Consider the following 26,746-nt stretch of genomic DNA (forward strand, 5'->3'; position numbering starts at 1 on the left):
AAAGCGCCGTCAGCTGACTGAGTACCATGACAGAAATTCGAGGGGGAGATGGAATGAGATAGGGGACAAATGTTTGTACTAAACTATGGCAGGGGTCCCAAATGGCTTACAGGGACAGTAACGGGCAAAGAAGGAAACAGGCTACTGGTTGTACAAATGGACAATGGCAAAACCTGCCGGAAGCATGTAGACCAAGTCAAAAGCAGATTTACCAACAACACTGCGGAACCAGAGGCAGACTACAGTGTGGAACTCGCACCACACCTGGTGGACAGACAGAGGGAACAACCTGAGGAAAGGGCAATCCCAACAGACAGCCCAGGCGAGTCAACAACAATCACACCAATCGAAACAGACAGCCCAGGCGAGATACTAGCAACCACACCCTAAGAAAAACAGACACCAAGGCAAACAACTGAACCACAACTCAGACGCTCCACGCGAGAGCGTAGACCACCTGAGAGACTGAACCTATAAAGACAATAAGACCTTGGGGGAGGGTGATGTCATGTATCTTACATTATTATTTATAACTGTATCCTAACATGCTACACATGACTGTAATAAGATATGACCTGTAACCACCAGCATACCTTACCACCAGGGGTGCACTTGCAAGAGACAGGTAAATAAGGACAGGTCTCAGGCAAGTGCAGCATTCCAGAGCTGTGAAATAAAGGTGCAGATCCAGAGTGACCTTGACTTCACTACATGCCTCGTGTGAATCTGTACTGAGGGGACAGGACTTTACACGAAGTCAGTGAGAACTTGGACTGGGCGGTTCCAGTTACTCATTCCAGAGAAACTTCTGGGTGTGGCTTATCCTCCAAGGGGAACAATCAGAGACAAGGGCAGCCATTTTTACAGTACAAATAAATGCGTCCTTTTATAAATGACTTGAAGGAATAGAGAGCCGTATATCTAAGTCAGCTGAGGGGAGAGAGATTCGAGGAGAGAGCTTGGCGGGGGTGGCGGGGAGGGAGAGAGCTTGGGGGTAGAGAGTACTTGCGGGGGAGAGAGAACTTGCGGGGGAGAGAGACTGGGACATAGTGGATAGTGTAGATGGGAACAGAAAGTTGCAAAGGGACGGTGATTGAATAAGTGATTGGGCAAAACTGTGGAAATTGTGATCAATGTGAGAAAGTGTGAGGTCATCCACTTTGGACCTAAGAAAGATAGCTCAGAGTATTTTTAAATGGCGAGAAGCAAGGAATTGTGGATGAGCAGTGAGATTTAGAAGTCCAAGTATAGAAATCACTAAGAGCTCATGGGCAGCTGCAAACATTTATTAGAAAGACTAATGGATATTGGCTTTTATCTCAAGAAGGCTGGAATATAAAGTGAGGAGGTAATGTTACAGCAGTAAAGAGCTCCGGTAAGACTCCATCTGGAGAACTGAATTAAATTCTGGGAACCGCATCTTAGAAAGGATATATTGGCTTTGGAGAGGTGAAACATATATTCACCAGAAAGACACTGGGGCTAAAAGAAAGACAAAAAGAAAATCTTGGATTTATATTGCGCTTTTCACGACCACCGGACGTCTGAAAGCACTTTACAGCCAATTAAGTACTTTTGGAATGTAGTCACTGTTGCAATGTCGGAAATGCAGCAGCGAATTTGCCCACAAGCAAGCTCTCACAAACAGTAATATGATAATGACCAGATAATCTGTTTTTTGCTTTGTTGATTGAGGGATAAATATTGGCCAGGAGACCAGGGATAACTCCCCTGCTCTTCTTCAAAACAGTGTCATGGCATCTTTTATGTCCACTTGACAATAGACAGGGTCTCGGTTCAACATCTCATTCAAAAAACAGCACCTCCGATAGTGCAGCACTCCCTCAGCGCTGCACTGTCAGCCTAGATTATTGTGCTACTTGAACCCACAACCTTCTGATTCAGAGGCGAGTGTGCTACCCACTGAGCCACAGCTGACACTGCATAATTTAAAAGGTTTAAATTATGAGGGCAACTTGCATAGACTGGCTTGTACTCCCTTGAAATATTGGGCCCAAGTTTCGGCCTCAGTTGCTCCTGATTTTTTGGATCAACTGGTGTAGAACGGAGTATCTTAGAAATTCAAATTCTCGGCATTTAGTTTGCTCCAGTCCTAGTCAGTTAGAACAGTTTCACTTTGGAACAGAATTTTTTTTTCAAAAGGGTGCGTGTCCGGCCACTTACGCCTGTTTTCAAAGTTTCGGCAGTGAAAACTTACTCCAAACTAACTTAGAATGGAGTAAGTGAAGATTTTTGTACGCTGGAAAAAACCTTGTCTCCACTTTAGAAAATCAGGCGTAGATTACAAATTAGGCGTAGGGAATGGGGTGGGGGGGGAGTGGGGGGGGGGAGGGAAGTCATTAAATTCTACAATCAATCCTTAGTTATACTTATACAAATATTATACAAATAAATCCAACCTGAATAAAAATTTATAAGCAAAGAAAAGATTAAATAAACCATGTTCCTACCTGTGTGAAACAGCAGCAGCCTTCGAGCTGCTGTGCTTCAGGCAGGCCTTTCATGTTGGAGAAAGGCAGGGGTGTGGCGTCAGTGTCTCGACGGCAGCCCCAACAGCGGCAGCAAGCAGCCTTCGAGCTGAGCTGCTGTGCTGCAGGCAGGCCTTCATTCTGTTAGTGGCTGGCCGGCAGCTGAAGGATCAACACCGGAGGCACGTAGCTTTTCAAGGGGGCTGAGGCCATTCGGCCATGGGATAGGAGCAGTGTCAGTGGCTGGCCGGCAGCCGAAGGATCAACACCGGATGGACGCAGCTTTTCAAGGGGGCTGAGGCCATTCGGCCATGGGATAGGAATGGCGTCAGTGGCTGGCCAGCAGCCGAAAGATCAACACCAGATGCACGCAGCTTTTCAAGGGGGTTGAGGCCATTCGGCCACGCTTTAGGGGCAGCGTTAGTGGCTCGATGGCAGCCGAGACCTTTTAAAAATGGCCGAGTGCCAATGTTTGTTTGACACTGCGCGTGCGCGCACGCTCCAATGCGCACGCGCAGGGTTGCCGGCACCACGTTGGCTCATTTAAATTGGACCCGCCCCCCACTACTTACAGAATTGGCGCGAGTGTTTGGCTCCGCCCCCCACTGTGAAGAGCGCGCTGCGCCAAGCTGAGATCGAGCTCCGAGGAGCTGGAGAATATCGAAGTTTTTTTCCAGCACACTTTTAGGTGCGAAGAACAGGCGTCCAGCTCGGAGGTGCGCCGTTTTCGGCGCGGGCCGTAACTTGGGGCCATAGAATATAAAGTGATGATCTAATTGAGGTGTTTCAGATTATTAAAGGATTCGATAGGGTCGAGAGAAAGGGGTGGAATTCAATTGAGCACAAAATTGGGCACAGGAATCGTGACATGCAATCTGCCTATGCCCGTTGAAAGGAGTTCAGGCAGCACATAAAATTCATGCTGCCTGCTACTTTGCACGATTGCAGCACAGAGCCCAACGCCGAATGCATTGCTGACAGGCTGTGCACTCAGCAGGAGGCTGTAGTTTGCAATGTTCCCACAACGCTAACTTTACTTAATGCTACTTAAAGCTAGCTTGCACCTCATAAAGGCAGTCTACACCTCTTAAAGGTGAGCTGCCTTCTGATGATCAGAAATGTTAAAACTGCTTCAGCACAAATCAAAATAGCTCAGCAGGTCAGAGAAAGGTTAACTAGGGTCTCGGACACAGCACTCAGGGTGAACACTCAAAGATAAGTCCTTTACCCACAGGGAGACAGGAGGCTCCTGAGAAACAGTGTAAGAAGGATGTGGGACCAGATTGCCAAGGCAGTCACTGCCAGCAGTGTCCGCCCAAGACATGGCTCTAGCGCCAATGAAGTTTCATGACCTCAGATGAGTGGTCAAGGTCAGTGAATTTATCTTCAAAAGATGTTTCCTACCAACTGTACCACTAGCTTCACATGCACAACCCCTCACCCCATCACTCATATAGCAACAATCTCTACCAAACACGAGGCACACCTCACATTCCTAGCTTTACCTCACCCTCACACTTACCATTGTTGAGTAGCTAATTTTTTATGGATGCATATATGGATAAAGTTTTATTGGCTTTTATTTCAGCATTATGGCCAAGAGGACACCGCGATGGGCAGTAACAGAGGGAATGTAAGGTGTGGGGCTAATAATGAAAGGGGAATTGGGGTTGTGTTCACAGGAAGTGCAGGTGGATGATTCGATCCCGGATATCCTGGCCAGAAAGGGGCTGTTTGGGTTGCTTCCTTCCTTCTTTCTCCTCTTCTCTTCCTCCTCGTGCTCCCTCTGTAAGCAGTTTGTCTCATTTGCTTCCTGTGTTCCATCTCCATGTCGTGCTGCAACCCAAAGAGGTCTGCAACTATAGCCCCAGAACTGCGAGCAAGTGGTCCTCAGAGGCCTTCCTTTAAGAGCCAAAGCCTTGCAAACGTCCAGTAGCCTTTCAAGCACCCTTTAACAACTTTTAAATGTCTGACACCAAGCCATTACTCAAATAACTGTACAGAAACCAGTACAAAAACAAGAAGCAATTTACCTCAAAGTTGCATGTATCCCTTTTAAAAAAAAAGACTTGCATTTATGTAGTGCCTTTCATGACCACCGGACATCTCTAAGTGCTTTACAGTCAATTAAGTTTTTTGGAGTGTAGTCACTGTTTAGAAGCGCTGATGGAGGAGTCTGTCGTGCAGCTGAATGCACGTTTAGATGTGCATGCTTTGGAGAGAGTGTAAATTTGAGTGGTGATGCCCAAAATGCAAGTTGTGCATCAAATTAGTGTTGCATGCTAATTGACATCATGGTCTGAATGTATTTTTTTAGCGAACGCAGGCAATGGCCGCGTTGCCGATCTGCTCAAAATGGCAGCTGCCACGGGACACGCCAGAATTGGGCGGAAGTGCAGTAGGAAAGTCCAGAACAAGGGGGCTTAATCTTCAAATTAAAGGTAAGCCATTTAGGGGTGATATTAGAAAACACTTCTTCACATAAAGGCTAGTGGAAATCTGAAACTCTATCCCCAAAAATCAGTTCAGGCTAGGTCAATTGAAAATTTCAAAAGTGAAATTGAAAGATTTTTTTTAGACAAAGATATTGGGGCTGAAATTGCAGTTGGAGGCTTCCCGCGGGCAATTGCCAACGACCTGAAACATTTCTACGAAATTACCTGGTGGTCCGGGAGAAATGAGGGATTCCGGTGGGGAGGCCTTCTCTTCCCGTGCGGCGAAGCACGCTCCCGTCCTCCAGGTTCCCACGCAGAAGTTGCAGTAATGTTTGATTGCTCAGCCAATCAGGTAAGTATTCCACAGCTTTCTCATTAATAGCAATGAGAACTCCGTATCTACGAATTCTCATTGCTATTAATGAGAAAAAAAACAAACACACTAAACACATGTAATAAAAAATAAAAAACACACCTCACGTAATTAAAATTAATTGAAATTAAAGTTAATAAATATCTTAGAGAACATTTTTTTTCCGAGTTTTTAAAAAGTTTTTTTAATTATAGTTAAAAATAAATGTAATGTGGTGGGTAGGGTTTTGAAAATAATGTTTTTTAAATTTAATTTAATTATATTTTTGTAAGTTTTTAAATTCTTATGTCTGTAAAAGTAGGCTATACTTTTATCAGGCGCAAGAATTTTGAGGACATTTGCTGGGCAAGATATGGGTAAATACCGCAATCTTGCCCTTGCAAATGTCCTCGCTCCCGATATATGGATGATCTGTCAAACTCCAGCTTGACAGATCGGAAAAGCCGGTTTTTAGCATATGCGCATTGTGCACTGACAACTGGCTTTTGCAATGCCTTCCCGGGTCCGTAGACATTCAGTACAGATCCGGGAGTCTGGAATTTCAGTGCCAACAAGGGTTACAGAACCAAGGGGGGTTGATAGAGTTAAGATACAGATCAACCATCATCATCATCATAGGCAGTCCCTCGGAATCGAGGAAGTCTTGCTTCCACTCCTGAAGTGTGTTCTTTGGTGGCTGAACAGTCCAATACGAGAGCCACAGACTCTGTCACAGGTGGGACAGATAGTCATTGAGGGAAGGGGTGGGTGGGACTAGTTTGCTGCATGCTCTTTCCGCTGTCTGCGCTTGATTTCTGCATGCTCTTGGGGTTGAGACTCGAGATGCTCAGCGTCCTCTCGGATGCACTTCCTCTACTTAGGGTGGTTTTGGGCCAGGGACTCCCAGGTGTCAGTGAGGATGTTGCACTTTATCAGGGAGGCTTTGAGGGTGTCCTTGTAGTGTTTCCGCTGCCCACCTTTGGCTCGTTTGTCATGAAGGAGCTCCGAGTAGAGCACTTGCTTTGGGAGTCTCGTGTCTGGCATGCGGACTATGTGGCCTGCCCAGCGGAGCTGATCGACTATGGTCAGTGCTTCAATGTTGGGGATGTTGGCCTGAATGAGGACGCTGATGTTGGTGTGCCTGTCCTCCCAGAGGATTTGTAGGATCTTGCGGAGACATCATTGATGATATTTCTCCAGCAACTTGAGGTTTCAATATACATGGTTCATGTCTCTGAGCCATATAGGAGGGCAGGTATTACTACAGCCCTGTAGACTATGAGCTTGGTGGCAGTTTTGAGGGCCTGGTCTTCAAACACTCTTTTCCTCAGGTGGCCGAAGGCTGCACTGGCGCACTGGAGGTGATGTTGGATCTCGTCGTCGATGCCTGCTCTTGTTGATAGGTGGCTCCCGAGATATGGGAAGTGGTCCACGGTGTCCAGGGCCGCGCCATGGATCTTGATGACTGGGGGCAGTGCTGTGCAGTGAGGACAGGCTGGTGGAGGACCTTTGTCTTATGGATGTTTAGTGCAAGGCCCATGCTTTCATATGCCTCAGTAAATATGCCGACTATGTCCTGGAGTTCAGCCTCTGTGTGTGCTCAGACGTAGGGGTCGTCCGCGTACTGTAGCTCGACGACAGAGGTTGGGGTGGCCTTGGATCTGGCCTGGAGGTGGCGCAAGTGGAACAGGTTCCCACTGGTTCTGTAGTTTAGTACCACTACAGCGGGTGGACTGTGAGGTGGAGCATGGCAGTGAGAAAGATTGAGAAGAGGGTTGGGGCGATGACGCAGCCCTTTTGACCCCGGTCCGGACGTGGATTGGGTCTGTAATGGATCCGTTGGTAAGGATCACAATCTGCATATCATCGTGGAGCAGGCGGAGGATGGTGACGAACTTTTGGGGACATCCGAAACGGAGGAGGGCGCTCCATAGACCCTCGCGGTTGACAGTGTGAAAGGCCTTTGTAAGGTCGAAGAAGGCCATGTATAAGGGCTGGCGCTGTTCCCTGCATTTTTCCTGGAGCTGTCGCGCTGCAAAAATCATGTCTGTTGTGCCCCAATCGGGACGAAATCCGCACTGCGACTCCGGGAGGAGCTCCTCGGCCACGGGTTGAGGAGGACTCTAGCGACGACTTTCCCAGTGGCTGATAGCAGGGAGATTCCTCTGTAGTTGCCGCAGTCAGACTTTTCCCCTTTTTTAAAGATGGTCATGATTACTGTATCTCTGAGATCCCCCAGCATGCTCTCCTCACTCTAGATGAGAGAGATGAGGTCATGTATTCGCGCCAGCAGTGCCTCTCCGCCATACTTCAATGCCTTAACAGGGATTCCGTCTGCAGCCATAGCCTTGTTGTTTTTAAGCTGTCTTATGGCTTTTTCTACCTCGTGCAGTGTTGGGGTCTCAATGAGGTGATGGCGGGTATGATCTAATTGAATAGCGGAACAGCAGACTCTTCCATCGAGGGACTGAATGGATGACTCCTCTTCCTATATTCCTATTCAGATCATGAAGAGTATTTGAAAGAATACTCATTCCAGCAGGATTAGCTGAGGTAAGAAAACAAATGTCTATGAAGAAATACACACAAGTGCAAAAAATCTTTTGCATTGAAGTCAAAATATAACAGAGATATCCTAATATAGGTAGTCAGCCTGAATGAAGCAATCTTATCTTAGATTGGTTTGGACTTCTGGTCGAATCATGGACCTATCCCAAATACATGGGTTTAATAATGAATATCAAAATTAAATGGTTAACAGGAAATCTATGCTATTTACTATTAGCTACAGTCCTTTATTGGAGTGATTTGCTATTATAAATCTGTTCTACAACATTTCTTGAAATTTTCAAATATTAATATTTTCCATTATGTCTTTAATACCACCTTGTACAGGAATAGATTGGATATTACAGAGAGAAATATTGATTAAATACTAGAATATTTAAAAAATCAATACTATTTTTTGCTAAGTGAAAGAACAATGTAGAGAGAACAGTATCCATTTTCTGTTTCACTCGAACCAGAAATAGTTCATTCGTCTTAGGAAGCAGTTAATCAAAGTTTTCATGTGTCAATGGCAGGGGGCTTCTCCTGCTGCCAAGGCTGTATATTGTAAACTTCTGGATGTGCCAAAATTTTGGATGTGCACTAACAGTGGATGAGCACTGAGTTGGAAAATTAATTCTTAAATGTGAGACATACAGTATATTTTGCCTAGAAATTCGTCCAGGTACTGCGTGTAATGGGCGTCCGGCCCGATACCACCCAAGATGAATTCCTAAGTTATTTTTTTTGCATCGATCATGTGATCTAATTTTACCACCCCTGACTCTGGTTGCAAGAAGGTTGCCTTACTGAGCAAGCTACTGCATGGAAAAGCAGTGCAGTGGTGACCTTTCGTCCCTCTATATGGGGTCCGTACTTTCTTAAAGCAGTACAAATAAGATCATGAAATAAGGAGAGCAGGGGATTGAACAGAGGACTGTGTGCTACCATGCACCGTTGCTCCAAAGTCACTTACCTAATCATGTATATAACAGTTTTATGTCCATCATAGTTCAGATATACATTTGTTACGGAATGCAAAGCAACTTTTATTAAAGGTATTGAAAGGAGAAAGAAAGCCAGTCAATTCATGCTCCTGCCAATCTACAGAAAAATAATTAAAAATAAAAGTAAGAAAATTGCAAATGGTGGAGACCTGAAACAAAACCAGGAAATGTTGGAAACACTCATCAGGTCAGTCAGTATATGTGGAGAGAACGGACAAGTTAACATTCTGGCTGAAAGCCTTCATCACAGTTGAAAAATGAAAACACTTAACAGCATTTAAATAGGAAAGTAACAAAGGGTAGGGGGAGAGGGGGAAAGCATTCACACAAGAGAGGAAATAAGGGTAAAAGGATCTGTAATGTGATCAAAAGAGAAAAAAAATGACAGTTAAATGGATATGGTTATATTAACATGAGAACTCAGGATGTGTTAACCTCAGAATAATTCTACTGTTAACCGTCTTCTTAAACCCCTCTCCCCTATCTCCACCACACTCACCTCCAACAACAATTGCAAGGTGCTCATGCTCTTCTTTGCCTCTAAGATTGAGACGATCCAATCAGCTGCCTCTGCCATTTCCCTTCCTTCTCCTGCCCACTGGGCCACACCTCCCCTAAGGTTTCCCCTGCCCTAGCCCTGAACGCCTCTTTCTCCAGTTTCTCTCTGATCTCCCCTTTTGATCTCTCCACGCTCATCTTGTCCACAAGACCCACTTCCTGCTCCCTTGACCCTATTCCCACTAAACTGCTGAACACCCAACTTCCCTTTAAGAATATATGAACAAAAGAAAAAGGAACAGGAGTAGGCCATACGGCCCCTCTAGCCTACTCCGCCATCCAATAAGGTCATGGCTGATCTGATCATGGACTCAGCTCCACTTTCCCGCCCGTTCCCCATAACCCCTTATCCCCTTATTGTTTAAGAAACTGTCTATTTCTGTCTTAAATTTATTCAATGTACCAGTTTCCACAGCTTTCTGAGGCAGCGAATTTCACAGATTTACAACCCTCTGAGAGAAGAAATTTCTCCTCATATCTGTTTTAAATGGGCGGCCCCTTATTCTACGATCATGCCCTCTAGTTCTAGCCTCCCCTATCAGTGGAAACATCCACCTTGTCAAACCCCCTCACAATCTATTACGTTTTGATAAGATCATCTCTCATTCTTCTGAATTCCAATGAGTAGAGGCCCAACCTACTTAACCTTTCCTCATAAGTCAAACCCCTCATCCCCAGAATCAACCTAGTGAACCTTCTCTGAACTGCCTCCAAAGTGAGTATATCCTTTCCTAAATATGGAAACCAAAACTGCATGCAGTTTTCCAGGTTTGGCCTCGCCAATACCTTATATAACTGTAGAAAGACTTCCCTGCTTTTATACTCCATCCCCTTTGCAATAAAGACCAAGACACCATTGGCCTTCCTGATCACTATCCTTTTGCGTTTCATGCATCAGGACTCCCAGGTCCCGCTGTACTGCGGCACTTTGCAATCTTTCTCCATTTAAATGATAACTTTCTCTTTGATTTTTTTCTGCCAACATTATACTCCAACTGCCAAATTTTTGCCCACTCACTTAGCCTGTCTATGTCCTTTTGCAGATTTTTTGTGTCCTCCTCACAGATTGCTTTTCCTCCCATCTTTGCATCGTCAGCAAACTTGACTATGTTACACTCAATACCTTCTTCCAAGTTGTTAATATAGATTGTAAATAGTTGGGGTCCCAGCACTGATCCCCGCGGCACCCCACTAGTTACTGGTTGCCAACCAGAGAATGACCCATTTATCCCGACTCTCTGTTCTCTGTTAGTTAGCCAATCCTCTATCCATGCTAATATATTACCCCCAACCCCGTGAACTTTTATCTTGTGCAGTAACCTTTTATGCGGCACTTTGTCAAATACCTTCTGGAAGTCCAAATATACCACATCCATTGGTTCCCCTTTATCCATCCTGTTCGTACATCTTCAAAGAAATCCAGCAAATTTGTCAAACATGACTTCCCCTTCATGTTGACTCTGCCTGACCTAATTTTACTTTTCCAAATGTCCTGCTACTGCTTCTTTAATAATGGACCCCAACATTTTTCCAACCACAAATGTTAGGCTAACTGATCTATAATTTCCTGGTTTTTGTCTGCCTCTTTTTTTATTCTGGCCTTTCTGGCTCCCATGTTAGCTGACATTGTTAACAGTTCTCTCTCCTCAGGTACTGTCCCCCGCTCCTTCAAATCAGCCGTCACCACCTCATTCCTCAAAAAAACGACCCTTGGCCCCACTGTGCTTGCAAGCTATCACCTCATCTTCAACCTCTGTTCCTCTCCAAAGTCCTTGAATGTGATGTCACCTCCGAAATCCGTGCCCATCTTTCCCGGAACTCCATGTTTGAATCCCTTCAATCTGGTTTCCACCCCTGCCACAGTACCGAAACGGTTCTCATCAAAGTCACAAATGGCATTCTTTGTGACTGTGACAAAGGTAAATTCTTCTTCCTCATCCTTCTCGACCTGCCTGCAGCCTTTGACACAGTTGACCACTCTATCCTCCTCCAACGCCTCGCCACCATGTGACTGCACTCGCCTGGTTCCATTCTTATCTATCTAATCGTAGCCAGAAAATCACCTGCAATGGCTTCTCTTCACACTCCCATATCGTTACCTCTGGTGTCCCCCAAGGATCTATCCTTGGCCCCTTCCTATTTCGCATCTATATGCTGTCCCTTGGCAACATCATCTGAAAACATGCCATTAATTTCCACATATATGCTGGTGACACCCAGCTCTACTTTACCACCATTTCTCTCGACACCTCCACAGTCTCTAAATTGTTAGACTGCTTCTTCGACATCCAGTACTGGATGAGCAAAAATTTTCTCCAATTGAATACTGGGAAGACCAAAGCCATTGTCTCTAGTCCACGCCACAGACTTCATCCCTCTCCCTGGCATTTATCTGAGGCTGAACCAGACTGTTCGCAACCTTAATGTCATATTTGACCCTAAAATTGAGCTTGTAACCACATATCCGCAGTGTAACTAAAACCGCCTATTTTCACCTCTGTAACATTGCCCGTCTCCGCCCATGCCTCAGCTCATCTGCTGCTGGAATCTCGAGATTTAACTATTCCAATGCACTCCTGCTGGCCTCCCACATTCTACCCTACATAAACTTGAGATCATCCAAAACTTGGCCGCCCATGTCCTAACTCGCATCAATGGCACACCCAGCCCAGTCGACCCTGCAAAGTCCTCCTCACTAACATCTGGGAACTTATGCCAAAATTGGGAGAGCTGTCCCACAGACTAGTCAAGCAACAGCCTGATGTATCATACTCACAGACTCATATCTTTCAGCCAATGTCCCAGACTCCACCATCATCATTCCTGGATTTGTTCTTTCCCACTGGCAGGACAGACCCACCCGAGGTGGCAGTACAGTGGTATAAAGTTGGGAGGGAGTGACCCTGGGAGTCTTCAACATTGACTCCGGACCCCATGAAGTCTCATGGATTCAGGTTAAGCCTGGGCAAGGAAACCTCCTGTTGATTACCACCTACATTGCCCTCCCTCACCTGATGAATCAGTACTCCTCCATGTTGAACACCACTTGGAAGAAGCACTGAGAGTAACAAGGGCACAGAATGTACTCTGTGGGGAACTTCAATATCCATCACCAAGAGTGACTTGGTAGTACCATTACTGACCGAGCCCTGAAGGACGTATCTGCCAGACTGGGCCTGCAGCAGGTGGTGAGAGAATCAAAATGAGGGAAAAACCTACTTAACCTCGTCCTCAGCAATCTACCTGTCACAGATGCATCTGTCCATGACAGCATTGGTAGCAGTGATCACCGCACAGTCATTGTGGAGACGAAGTCCCGGCTTCACACTGAAGACACCCTCCATCGTTTTGTGTGGCATTACAACTGCTAAATGGGATAGATTCATAACAGATCTAGTAGCTAAAAACTGGGCATCCATAAGGCACTGTGGGTCATCAGCAGCAGCAGAATTGTATTCCACCACAATCTGTAACCTCACAGCCCGACATATCCCTCACTCTACCATTACCATAAAGCCTGGGGACCAACCCTGGTTCAATGAGGAGTGCAGAAGAGCACCAGGAGCAGCACCATGTGTACCTAAAAATGAGGTACCAACCTAGGGAAACTCTAACAGGGGACTACATGCATGCTAAGCAGCAGAAGCAGCATGCTATAAACAGAGCTAAGCGATCCCACAATCAATGGATCAGATCAAAGCTCTGCAGTCCTGCCACATCCAGTCGTGAATGGTAAATAACTAACGGGAGGCGGAGGCTCCATGAATATCCCCATCCTCAATGAAAGCCGAGCCCAGCATGAAAATGCAAAAGACAAGGCTGAAGCTTTTCCAACCATCTTTAGCCAGAAGTGTCAATTGCAATATCCATATTGGTCTCCTCCTGGGGTCCTCACTATAAGAACATAAGAAATAGGAGCAGGAATAGGCCATTTGGCCCCTCGAGCCTGCTCCGCCATTCAATAAGATCACGGCTATCACAGAAGCTAGTCTTCAGCCAATTCAATTCACTCCACGTGATATCAAGAAGCAGCTGAGCGCACTGGATAGAGCAAAGGATATGGGCCCCGACACCATCCTGGCTGTTGTGTTGAAAACTTGTGCTCCAGAATTAGCCGCTCCTCTAGCCAAGCTATTCCAGTACAGCTACAACACTGGCGTCTATCCGACAATGTGGAAAACTGCCCAGGTATGTGGAAAATTGCCCACAAAAAACAGGACAAATCTAATCTGGCCAATTACTGCCCCATCAGTCTACTCTCAATCATCAGCAAAGTGATGGAAGGTGTCATCGACAGTGTTATTAAGCGACACTTACTCACCAATAACCTACTCACCGATGCCCAGTTTGGGTACCGCCAGAACCACTCGGCTCCAGACCTCATTACAGCCTTGGTCCAAACAGGGACAAAAGAGCTGAATTCCAGAGAGTAAAATTGAAATCAATGGGAATCAGGGGGAAAACTCTCCACTGGCTGGAGTCATACCTCGCACAAAGGAAAATGGTTGTTGGTGGTCAATCGTCCCAGCCCCAGGACAGCGCTGCAGAGTTCCTCAGGGCAGTGTCCTAGGCCCAACCATCTTCAGCTGCTTCATCAATGTGTTTCCCTCTATCATAAGGTTGAAGCGGGGATGTTTGCTGATCATTGCACAGTGTTCAGTTCCATTCACTAATCCTCAGAAAATGAAAAAGTCTATGCCGTCATGCAACAAGACCTGGACAGCGTTCAGGCTTGGACTGATAAGTGGCCAGTAACATTTGCGCCACACAAGTGCCAGGCAATGACCATCTCCAACAAATAAGAGTCTAACCACCTCCTCTTGATATTCAACGGCACTACCATAGCTGAATCCCCCACCATCAAAATCCTGGGGGTCACCATTGACCAGAAACTTAACTCGATCAGCCACATAAATAATGTGGCAAAAAGAGCACATCAGAGGAAGGGTATTCTGCGTCAAATATGTCACCTCTTGACTCCCTAAAGCCTTTCCACTTCCTACAAGGCACAACTCAGGAGAGTGATGGAATACTCTCCACTTGCCCAGTTTGGGTTCCACCAGAACCACTCAGCTCCAGTGGATGAGTGCAACTCTAACAACACTCAAGAAGCTTGACACCATCTAAGACAACACAGCCTGCTTGATTGGCACCTCATCCACCACCTTCACTCCCTCCACCACCGGCACACTGTGAGTACAGTGTGTACCATCTACAAGACTTTTTCGGCAGCACCTCCCAAATCCACGACCTCTACCCCTAGAAGGACAAGGGCAGCAGGTACATGGGAGCACCGTCACCTACAAGTTCCCCTCCAAGTTACACACCATCCTGATTTGGAAATATATCGCTGTTCCTTCATCGTCGCTGGGTCAAAATCCTGGAACTCCCTCCCTAACAACACTGTGGGAATTCTTTCACCACAAGGACTGCAACGGTTCAAGGCGGCGGCTGACTACCACCTTCTCAAGGGCAATTAGGAATAGGCAATAAATGTTGGTCTTGCCAGCGACACCCTCATCCCAAAACTAATTTAAAAAAATTCCCATTCACCCATTACCCCTGTGCTCGCTGACCGACATTGGCTCCCAGTTAAGCAACACTTCGATTTCAAAATTCTCATCCTTATTTTCAAATCCCTCCATGGCCGCGCCCCTCCCTATCTCTTCAGCCTCACAACCTACCCTCTCCCCCCCCCCCCCCCAAGATATCTGCGCTCCTCAAATTCTGCCCTCTTGAGCATCCCTGATTATAATCGCACAACCATTGGTGGCCGTGTATTCAGCTGCCTACACCCTAAGCTCTAGAACTCCCACCCTAAACCTCTCTGTCTCTCTACCTCTCTTTCCTCCTTTAAGACGCTCTGTAAAACCTACCTCTTTAACCAAGCTTTTGGTCATCTGCCCTAATTTCTTCTTATGTGGCTCAGTGTCACATTTTTGTCATAACATTCCTGTGAAGTGCCTTGGGACGTTTTACGATGTTAAAGGTTCTATATAAATACAAGTTGTTGTTGTTGTTAAATATATCAAAATGGAATTGGCCTCGAATTGGTCTCAAATAGTGTTTATTTACAGCAATGGCCCTTAGTATCAGCTGTAGCTCAGTGGGTAGCACTCTCACTTCCAGATCAGTAGGGTGTGGGTTCAAGTTCTACTCCAGGGACTCGAGCACAAAAAAATCTAGGCCGACACTCCAGTGCAGCTGTCTGAGGTGCAGTCTTTTGGATGAGATGTTAAACCGAAGCCCCGTTTGCTTTCTCAAGTGGACATAAAAGATCCCATGGCACTATTTTGAAGAAGAGCAGGGAAGTTATCGCGGATGTCCTGGCCCATATTTATCCCTCAACAAAAAAACAGAATATCTGGTCATTATTATATTATTGTTTGTGGGAGCTTACTTGTGCGCAAATTGGCTGCCATGTTTCCTACATTACAACAGTGACTACACTCCAAAAGTACTTAATTGGCTGTAAAGCACTTTGAGAAGTCCGCTGGTCGTGAAAGGCGCTATACAAATCCAAGCCTTTCTTTCTTTAAAAGGATATACCAGTTATACACAGCTGCACCTTAGCAGCAGATAACACATTGTACATTACATGCTACAACATTACTGTTACCATGAGCAACATTGTGAAAAAGCCATCAGTACATTCATATCTTTTAAATATTAGAGATATTGAGCAATCCACTTTGATTATTTTTACAGCAATCTGTTGAAATATACAGGATATTGAATTACTGAAGAGATGCACACAACTGGTTTATTTCAGAAGTGTGAAAGACTCATAATTCATAATGTTGCAACATAAAGAGTATTTTGTCAATATTATTTTTTACAATAAGTTATTGATTAGTACTTTTTTCTTTTGCCTCTATTCTTCTCTCAAAGGGGTTTACTGCTACTGGAGTATGGCTTCACAGACATCAGACATGCACTGGTGCCTTGCCCAAGTAGCTATTCTTCATAGAAACATAGAAACATAGAAAATAGGTGCAGGAGTAGGCCATTCGGCCCTTCTAGCCTGCACCGCCATTCAATGAGTTCATGGCTGAACATGCAACTTCAGTACCCCATTCCTGCTTTCTCACCATACCCCTTGATTCCCCTAGTAGTAAGGACTTCATCTAACTCCTTTTTGAATATATTTAGTGAATTGGCCTCAACAACTTTCTGTGGTAGAGAATTCCACAGGTTCACCACTCTCTGGGTGAAGAAATTCCTCCTCATCTCAGTCCTAAATGGCTTCCCCCTTATCCTTAGACTGTGTCCCCTGGTTCTGGACTTCCCCAACATTGGGAACATTCTTCCTGCATCTAACCTGTCTAACCCCGTCAGAATTTTAAACGTTTCTATGAGGTCCCCTCTCATTCTTCTGAACTCCAGTGAATACAAGCCCAGTTGATCCAGTCTTTCTTGATAGGTCAGTCCGGCCATCCCGGGAATCAGTCTGGTGAACCTTCGCTGCACTCCCTCAATAGCAAGAATGTCCTTCCTCAGGTTAGGAGACCAAAACTGTACACAATACTCCAGGTGTGGCCTCACCAAGGCCCTGTACAATTGTAGCAACACCTCCCTGCCCTTGTACTCAAATCCCCTCGCTATGAAGGCCAACATGCCATTTGCTTTCTTAACCGCCTGCTGTACCTGCATGCCAACCTTCAATGACCGATGTACCATGACACCCAGGTCTCGTTGCACCTCTCCTTTTCCTAATCTGTCACCATTCAGATAATAGTCTGTCTCTCTGTTTTTACCACCAAAGTGGATAACCTTACATTTATCCACATTATACTTCATCTGCCATGCATTTGCCCACTCACCTAACCTATCCAAGTCACTCTGCAGCCTCATAGAATCCTCCTTGCAGCTCACACTGCCACCCAACTTAGTGTCATCCGCAAATTTGGAGATACTACATTTAATCCCCTCGTCTAAATCATTAATGTACAGTGTAAACAGCTGGGGCCCCAGCACAGAACCTTGCGGTACCCCACTAGTCACTGCCTGCCATTCTGAAAAGTCCCCATTTACTCCTACTCTTTGCTTCCTGTCTGACAACCAGTTCTCAATCCATGTCAGCACACTACCCCCAATCCCATGTGCTTTAACTTTGCACATTAATCTCTTGTGTGGGACCTTGTCGAAAGCCTTCTGAAAGTCCAAATATACCACATCGACTGGTTCTCCCTTTCCACGCTACTGGAAACATCCTCAAAAAATTCCAGAAGATTTGTCAAGCATGATTTCCCTTTCACAAATCCATGCTGACTTGGACCTATCATATTACCTCTTTCCAAATGCACTGCGATGACATCCTTAATAATTGATTCCATCATTTTACCCACTACCGATGTCAGGCTGACCGGTCTGTAATTCCCTGTTTTCTCTCTCCCTCCTTTTTTAAAAAGTGGGGTTACATTGGCTACCCTCCACTCCATAGGAACTGATCCAGAGTCAATGGAATGTTGGAAAATGACTGTCAATGCATCCACTATTTCCAAGGCCACCTCCTTAAGTACTCTGGGATGCAGTCCATCAGGCCCTGGGGATTTATCGGCCTTCAATCCCATCAATTTCCCCAACACAATTTCCCGACTAATAAGGATTTCCCTCAGTTCCTCCTCCTTACTAGACCCTCCGACCCCTTTTATATCCGGAAGGTTGTTTGTGTCCTCCTCAGTGAATACCGAACCAAAGTACTTGTTCAATTGGTCCGCCATTTCTTTGTTCCCCGTTATGACTTCCCCTGATTCTGACTGCAGGGGACCTACGTTTGTCTTTACTAACCTTTTTCTCTTTACATATCTATAGAAACTTTTGCAATCCGTCTTAATGTTCCCTGCAAGCTTCTTCTCGTACTCCATTTTCCCTGCCCTAATCAAACCCTTTGTCCTCCTCTGCTGAGTTCTAAATTTCTCCCAGTCCCCGGGTTCTCTGCTATTTCTGGCCAATTTGTATGCCACTTCCTTGGCTTTAATGCTATCCCTGATTTCCCTTGATAGCCACGGTTGAGCCACCTTCCCTTTTTTATTTTTACGACAGACAGGAATGTACAATTGTTGTAGTTCATCCATGCGGTCTCTAAATGTCTGCCATTGCCCATCCACAGTCAACCCCTTCAGTATCATTCGCCAATCTATCCTAGCCAATTCACGCCTCATACCTTCAAAGTTACCCTTCTTTAAGTTCTGGACCATGGTCTCTGAATTAACTGTTTCATTCTCCATCCTAATGCAGAATTCCACCATATTATGGTCACTCTTCCCCAAGGGGCCTCGCACAACGAGATTGCTAATTAATCCTCTCTCATTACACAACACCCAGTCTAAGATGGCCTCCCCCCTAGTTGGTTCCTCGACATATTGGTCTAAAAAACCATCCCTTATGCACTCCAGGAAATCCTCCTCTAACGTATTGCTTCCAGTTTGGTTAACCCAATCTATGTGCATATTAAAGTCACCCATTATAACTGCTGCACCTTTATTGCACGCACCCCTAATTTCATGTTTGATGCCCTCCCCAACATCACTACTACTGTTTGGAGGTCTGTACACAACTCCCACTAACATTTTTTGTCCTTTGGTATTCTGCAGCTCTATCCATATAGATTCCACATCATCCAAGCTAATGTCCTTCCGAACTATTGCCTTAATTTGCTCCTTAACCAGCAATGCTACCCCACCTCCTTTTCCTTTTATTCTATCTTTCCTGAATGTTGAATACCCCTGGATGTTGAGTTCCCAGCCCTGATCATCCTGGAGCCACGTCTCCGTAATCCCAATCACATCATATTTGTTAACATCTATTTGCACAGTTAATTCATCCACTTTATTGCGGATACTCCTTGCATTAAGACACAAAGCCTTCAGGCTTGTTCTTTTAACACCCTTTGTCCTTTTAGAATTTTGCTGTACAGTGGCCCTTTTTGTTCTTTGCCTTGGGTTTCTCTGCCCTCCACTTTTCCTCATCTCCTTTCTGTCTTTTGCTTTTGCCTCCTTTTTGTTTCCCTCTGTCTCCCTGCATTGGTTCCCATCCCCCTGCCATATCAGTTTAAATCCTCCCCAACAGCACTAGCAAACACTCCCCCTAGGACATTGGTTCCGGTCCTGCCCAGGTGCAGACCGTTCGGTTTGTACTGGTCCCACCTCCCCCAGAACCGGTTCCAATGCCCCAGGAATTTGAATCCCTCCCTGTTGCACCACTGCTCAAGCCACGTATTCATCTGCGCTATCCTGCGATTCCTACTCTGACTATCACGTGGCACTGGTAGCAATCCCGAGATTACTACTTTTGAGGTCCTACTTTTTAATTTAGCTCCTAGCTCCTTAAATTCGTTTCGTAGGACCTCATCCCTCTTTTTACCTATGTCGTTGGTACCAATGTGCACCACGACAACTGGCTGTTCATGTGTGAGCTTGACAGTGAGAGCAAGCTATGTGACCAGTGGACATGACAGCTCAGCCCAAGCTTATCCTCACCAATGTCCACACTCATGCAATTGGCCAGTCATCAGGAATAAGATCCGGAATGGTCAATGTTCCCCTTCCTAGACCTGGGAATTGAATCCAGGACCTTCTTTGTATGTCTCTGCGATTACCAACCAAACCATTGGGGAGGTAACCAATTATCAATTATTTCAAAAGATTTAAATGTTGTTGAGTGGAGGCCCTTTCGAACAGTTACCACGAAGGATTTAACATGAGGAGTGATATCTTCAATGTATTTTAACTGTCCTTATGATGCTACTGGAGCAGCAAACATTGTACGGATGGTCAGTTGATATTTTTGAATTATGTAATACAACTTTTATTTTAACTTTTGTGCAGTTTGGCTTCATTACGTGGAAAGGAGCACGAGCATCAATGGAATAAAATAGCTTCTGCCCTTTTCATGCTTCTGGTAAAATGTGGCAGGTTGTCCGATGGTACATTGTTTTCAAATGAATCATAGTGTGCCCCATAAAAAAACCATGACGTCTGCTTAGACCAATGACGCTAAGCAAAGTGAAAGCAGCTATTTTAGTGCAAAGATTATAGGTAAAAGAAAATGAGACTCTGCAGATGACTGGCTCTTGCTGTTAATTAAGCCACCATGAAAAACATGTTAAAATATAACTTGAGATTCTGTAACCTGATGCTCTAGAGGCATTGTTCCATTAATCTACTTCAATGGCAGGAAATGAAATTCAGGTAGTTCAAATCGCCATTGTATAAGCAATTTGGAATTGCTTTTTGCATTATCGAATCGAGATTGCTTTGTAGTTCCCTAATGAAGAAATGAAAGACAGCTGGACAAAACTGGCCTTAAAGTAACAGATGGATTTGCTGTAATAATCTAACAATAAAAAGGACTCCCCCTTAAAGTGGTGTCACAAACATATTTGGATAAGATAGTCATGAATTGTTGATGTACACTCATAATTCTATCTGAACCATACTCCCAAGACTATTTTTTAAAATACTCTGTGAAATATATCTGCCTGTTAATCTCCAATATAGCTTTCAATGGGATGGTGATTTAATCAATCATGTAACGTTGAAAATTTGTTGGTAAAGAAACAAGCAAGCTTATATTACTTTTTTGAATCCCGTTTGCATAAAAGGCTGCAACAGATTTTGGGTTAGCTTATGCAATCTTGCATTCCAGTAGAGTTGCATTCATGTTATAGGACGTGATAGCCCTGATTATATCGTTCTGCTAGAATATATCATTTTTGTATTTAATATGCAAATATTAGAATACATAATTTTTGCACAAATTCGCTAATTTCTTGTTAAAAAAATAAAGTTTACCACTTTATCTAAGCTCAAACATGAACAGTTGTGGAATTGTATACCAACATGGATATCAACCTTCAGGAGGAGGAGGAGAAAATTGGAGGAAGTTTTAAATAAAGTTTTCCATAATCGTTAGAGCAACAAGGTACTGCCATTTGGAAAATGTTGCAAGACAAAAGGACTGCAGGGCGATTAATGTTTTTAAAATGTGACATTATTCCTGTTATATATGTGGACTTGTATTTACTCTGTACAGCCACCAGAGGGCTCATCCCGTGCAGTCCCAAGGGATCCCATAATCCCTTGGGAGCACAGGTATTTAAGGAGGCTTCACAGGTTGGAGAGGCACTCTGCAGACTTGCAATAAAAGACTACGGTCACACTTTACTTTGAGGTCACAGTGTTCAGTCTGCCTCTTTCTCCATACATAACAACTGGTGGCGAGATACAGAAAGCGAACCCAAAGATGCAGAGAACAGTGGGCATCCTGGGAGATGATTGGTAAACTTTTGTGGAGCAACTCGACCAATACTTCGTGGCCAATGAGCTAGATGGGGAAGAGAGCACTGCCAAACAAAGGGCGATCCTCCTCACTGTCTGTGTGGCACCAACTTATGGCCTCATGAAGAATCTGCTCACTCCAGCGAAACCCATGGAGAAATCGTACGACGATTCGTGCACACTGGTGCAAGAGCATTTGAACCAGAAGGAAAGCATTCTGATGGCGAGGTACCGGTTCTACACCTACAAAAGGTCTGAAGGCCAGGAAATGGTGAGTTATGTCGCCGAGCTGAGACGCTTTGCAGGACATAGTGAATTTGAAGGAGATTTGGAGCACATGCTCAGAGACTTTTTCATACTTGGCATTGGCCACGAAACCACAGAAAGATAGACAAGAAGGGAAAGGAGGTGGGGTAGCTCTGTTAATAAAGGATGATATCAGGGCAGTTGTGAGAGACGATATTGGCTCTAATGAACAAAATGTTGAATCATTGTGGGTGGAGATTAGAGATAGAGATAGTAAGGGGAAAAAGTCACTGGTGGGCGTAGTTTATAGGCCCCCAAAAAATAACTTCACAGTGGGGCGGACAATAATCAAGGGAATAATGGAGGCATGTGAAAAAGGAACAGCAGTAATCATGGGCAATTTTAATCTACATATCGATTGGTCAAATCAAATCGCATGGGGTAGCCTTGAGGAGGAATTCATAGAATGCATACGGGATTGTTTCTTAGAACAGTATGTTACAGAACCTACAAGGGAGCAAGCTATCTTAGATTTGGTCCTGTGTAATGAGACAGGAATAATAAACGATCTCCTAGTAAAAGATCCTCTCGGAATGAGTGATCACAGTGTGGTTGAATTTGTAATACAGATTGAGGGTGAGGAAGTAGTGTCTCAAACGAGCATACTATGCTTAAAGAAAGGGGACTACAGTGGGATGAGGGCAGAGTTGGCTAAAGTAGGCTGGGAAAACAGACTAAACAGTGGCACAATTGAGGAACAGTGGAGGACTTTCAAGGAGCTCTTTCATTGTGCTAAACAAAAATATATTCCAGTGAAAAAGAAGGGCGGTAAGAGAAGGGATAACCAGCCGTAGATAATCAAGGAAATAAAGGAGAGTATCAAATTAAAAAACAATGCGTATAAGGTGTCCCAAGGTTAGTGGGAAACTAGAAGATTGGGAAAATTTTAAACGACAGCAAAGAATAACTAAGAAAGCAATAAAGAAGGGGAAGATAGATTAAGAAAGTAAACTTGCGCAAAACATAAAAACAGATAGTAAAAGCTTTTACCGATATATGAAACGGACAAGAGTGACTAAAGTAAATGTTGGTCCCTTAGAAGATGAGAAAGGGGATTTAATAATGGGAAATGTGGAAATGGCTGAGACCTTAAACAATTATTTTGCTTCGGTCTTCACAGTGGAAGACACAAAAACCATGCTAAAAATTGCTGGTCACGGGAATGTGGGAAGGGAGGACCTTGAGACAATCACTATCACTAGGTGGTGTAGTGCTGGACAGGCTAATGGGACTCAAGGTAGACAAGTCCCCCCCTGGTCCTGATAAAATGCATCCCAGGGTATTAAAAGAGATGGCGGAAGTTATAGCAGATGCATTCATTATAATCTACCAAAATTCCCTGGACTCTGGGGAGGTGCCATCGGATTGGAAAGCAGCTAATGTAATGCCTCTGTTTACAAAAGGCAGGTAACTATAGGCCGGTTAGTTTAACATCTGTAGTGGGGAAAATGCTTGAAGCTATCATTAAGGAAGAAATAGCGGGACATCGAGATAGAAACAGTGCAATCAAGCAGACGCAACATGGATTCATGAAGGGGAAATCATGTGTAACTAATTTACTGGAATTCTTTGAGGATATAACGAGCATGGTGGATAGAGGTGTACCGATGGATGTGGTGTATTTAGATTTCCAAAAGGCATTCGATATGGTGCCACACAAAAGGATACTGCAGAAGATAAAGGTATGCGGAGTCAGAGGAAATGTATTAGCATGGATCAAGAATTGGCTGGCTAACAGAAAGCAGAGAGTCGGGATAAATTGGTCCTTTTCGGGTTGGAAATCGGTGGTTAGTGGTGTGCCACAGGGATCGGTGCTGGGACCACAACTGTTTACAATATACATAGATGACCTGGAAGAGGGGATAGAGTGTAGTGTAACAACATTTGCAGATGACACAAAGATTAGTGGGAAAGCGGGTTGTGTAGAGGACACAGAGAGGCTGCAAAGAGATTTAGATAGGTTAAGCGAATGGGCTAAGGTTTGGCAGATGGAATACAATGTCGGAAAATGTGAGGTCATCCACCTTGGGAAAAAAAAACAGTAAAAGGGAATATTATTTGAATGGGGAGAAATTACAACATGCTGCAGTGCAGAGGGACCTGGGGGTCCTTGTGCATGAATCCCAAAAAGTTAGTTTGCAGGTGCAGCAGGTAATCAGGAAGATGAATGGAATGTTGGCCTTCATTGCGAGAGGGATGGAGTACAAAAGCAGGGAGGTCCTGCTGCAACTGTACAGGGTATTTGTGAGGCCGCACCTGGAGTACTGCATGCAGTTTTGGTCATCTTACTTAAGGAAGGATATACTAGCTTTGGAAGGGGTACAGAGACGATTCACTAGGCTGATTCCGGAGATGAGGGGGTTACCTTATGATGATAGATTGAGTAGACTGGGTCTTTACTCGTTGGAGTTCAGAAGGATGAGGAGTGATCTTATAGAAACATTTAAAATAATGAAGGGGATAGACAGGATAGAGGCAGAGAGGTTGTTTCCACTGGTCGGGGAGACTAGAACTAGGGGGCACAGCCTCAAAATACGGGGTAGCCAATTTAAAACCGAGTTGAGAAGGAATTTCTTCTCCCAGAGGGTTGTGAATCTGTGGAATTCTCTGTGCAAGGGAGCAGTTGAGGCTAGCTCATTGAATATATTCAAATCACAGATAGATAGATTTTTAAGCAATGAGGGAATTAAGGGTTATGGGGAGCGGGTGGGTAAGTGGAGCTGAGTCCACGGCCAGATCAGCCGTGATCTTGTTGAATGGCGGAGCAGGCTCGAGGGGCTAGATGGCCTACTCCTGTTCCTAATTCTTATGTTCTTATGTTCTTATTAATGTTGGGGAATTCCAGAACCAGGGGTCACAGTCTAAGGATAAGGGATAAGCCATTTACGACCGAGATGAAGAGAAACTTCTTCACCCAGAGAGTGATGAACCTGTGGAATTTTCTACCACAGAAAGTTGTTGAGGCCAATTCACTAAATATATTCAAAAAGGAGTTAGATGTCGTCCTTACTACTCGGGGGATCAAGGGGTATGGCGAGAAAGCAGGAATAGGATACTGAAGTTGCGTGTTCAGCCATGAACTCATTGAATGGCGGTGCAGGCTCGAAGGGCCTGATGGCCTACTCCTGCACCTATTTTCTATGTTTCTATGTTTCTATTAACCATACTTCGCAAACTTTTGACTGTGGAGACCCCAACCTTGAGTAAGGCCATAGCGACAGCCCAGGCATTCATTGCCACCAGTGACAATACGAAGCAAATCTCTCAGCACACAAATGCTGTTACAAGTACTGTGAACAAAGTGATGTTGTTTTCGAATCGTAACGTACAGGGCAGGTCACACATACCTGCAGCTGCACGTCCGCAGATGTCTCAAAGTTCACCATCAGGGTGATGAATGCAAGGCCATTAACACCTTGTTGGTGCTGCGGGGGTGATCATCATTTCCATTCATGCCGATTCAAAGAGTACATTTGCAAGGGCTGTGGAAAAATGGGACAAGTGTGCAGGTGAGCTGCAAAGCCTGTTAAAATTGCAAACCACCATGTTGCAGAGGAGGACAGATCCACAGAGGATCACGACGAACCAGAGCCTCAGATAGAGGCAGAGGTACATGGGGTGCACACATTCACCACAAATTGTCCCCCGATAATGCTGAATGTTGAACTAAATGGACTCCCGGTGTCAATGGAGCTAGACACAGGTGCGAGCCATTCCATCATGGGCAAAAAGACTTTCGAAAGGTTGTGGTGCAACAAGACCTCAAGGCCAGTCTTAACTCCAGTTCACACAAAACTAAGAACTTACACGAAAGAACTGATTCCTGTAATCGGCAGTGCTACCGTAAAGGTCTCCTACGATGGAGTGGTGCACAAGCTACCACTCTGGGTGGTACTGGGCGATGGTCCCACGCCGCTCGGCAGGAGCTGGCTGGGAATGATACACTGGAACTGGGATAACGTCTGAGTGTTATCGCCAGCTGACAACACTGTGTCTGTCCAGGTCTTAAACAAATTTCCTTCGCTGTTCGAACCAGGCATCGGGAAATTCCAAGGAGCAAAAATGCAGATCCACCTAATTCCGGGGGCACAACCCATCCATCAAAAGGCGAGAGCAGTACCGTACATGATGAGAGAAAGGGTAGAGATCGAGCTAGACCAGCTGCAAAGAGAGGGCATCATTTCACTGATCGAATTCAGCAAGTGGGCCAGTCCTATTGTCCCAAGCCTCAAGGGTGACGGCACCGTCAGAATCTGTGGCAATTACAAAGTAACTATCAATCGTTTCTCCCTGCAGGACCAATACACACTACCAATTGCCGACAACCGCTTTGCAACGCTGGCAGGAGGAAAAACGTTTACGTTGCTGGATCTGACTTCAGCCTACATGACACAGGAACTGGAGGAATCATCGAAGGCCCTCACCTGCATCAATACGCAGATGCCTGTTTGGAATCTGATCAGTGGCGGCGATATTCCAGAGAAACATGGAAAGTTTACTGAAGTCGGTCCCGCACACCGTGGTCTTCCAGGATGACATCTTGGTCACAGGTTGGAACACAGTCGAGCACCTGCAGAACCTGGAGGAGGTTCTTAGTCGGCTCAACCGCGTGCGACTCAGGTTAAAATGCTCGAAGTGTGTATTCCAGGCACCTGTAGTGGAGTTCTTGGGAAGGAGGATTGCGGCGGACGGCATCAGGCCCACCAAAGCGAAGATGGAGCCAATCGAGAAAGCACCGAGGCCACAGAACGTGACGGAGCTGCGGTCATTT

The sequence above is a fragment of the Pristiophorus japonicus genome, chromosome 1 (assembly GCF_044704955.1).
Source record: "Pristiophorus japonicus isolate sPriJap1 chromosome 1, sPriJap1.hap1, whole genome shotgun sequence".
Classification (NCBI taxonomy): Eukaryota; Metazoa; Chordata; class Chondrichthyes; family Pristiophoridae; genus Pristiophorus; species Pristiophorus japonicus.